Below are 717 nucleotides of genomic sequence, written 5' to 3' on the forward strand. Positions count from 1 at the left end.
CACAAGCCAACAATAGCATGCATGCATATTGCTAGTTCTTTCAGCCTGAGGATGCAAGCTTCTCCTACTGTAACCTGAGTGATTCTTTTTTGTAGTTTTTGTTGAATGATTCTTTTACAAACACTTGCTGATGCAAAAATCTGTTGTAGGATACTTCTATTTGGATTTCAAATACGGCACGTATTCATAGCCTTTTACTGCAAATATTGTAGTATTGGACTCAGAATGGTTCCGCGACCATCACTGGTCCTTTCAACCAACCAAATTCTTGTATACCATTTGCCACCAGAAGAATCACTTTCATTTCTCAACTTGGACGAAGTGTGTTCCGGAAGATTTACCACTATAAGAATCTCTTTTACCCGATTTCTCAATTTGGAAAAGAAGCGCTTTTGGAAGATTGGAAGTCGTTAACAGCTGTAAATGCTCAGTCTCATAGCCAGCATGCTCATTCCGCCCCTCCTATTCTACCTTATTCGCCAAAGAAAAATAGAGTACGTTATAAAGAATTAATTAGTAAGTTGAATATCCGGGAGTCAAAAAATCGTTAATTTTAAATTTGAAAAAAAAAAAAATTTCGAATTATTTGATTTTGACTGTTGATGAACTTCTTGTTGTTTTCAACAATTCATGTAAGAATGAATCCAGGAAAAACCTATGAGTATACTAGCTACAGAAAAAGAAAAAGAATTTATGATAGTCAATATGGGACCTCAC

This window comes from Citrus clementina, unplaced genomic scaffold, assembly GCF_000493195.1.
Source record: "Citrus clementina cultivar Clemenules unplaced genomic scaffold, Citrus_clementina_v1.0 scaffold_8, whole genome shotgun sequence".
NCBI lineage: Eukaryota > Viridiplantae > Streptophyta > Magnoliopsida > Sapindales > Rutaceae > Citrus > Citrus x clementina.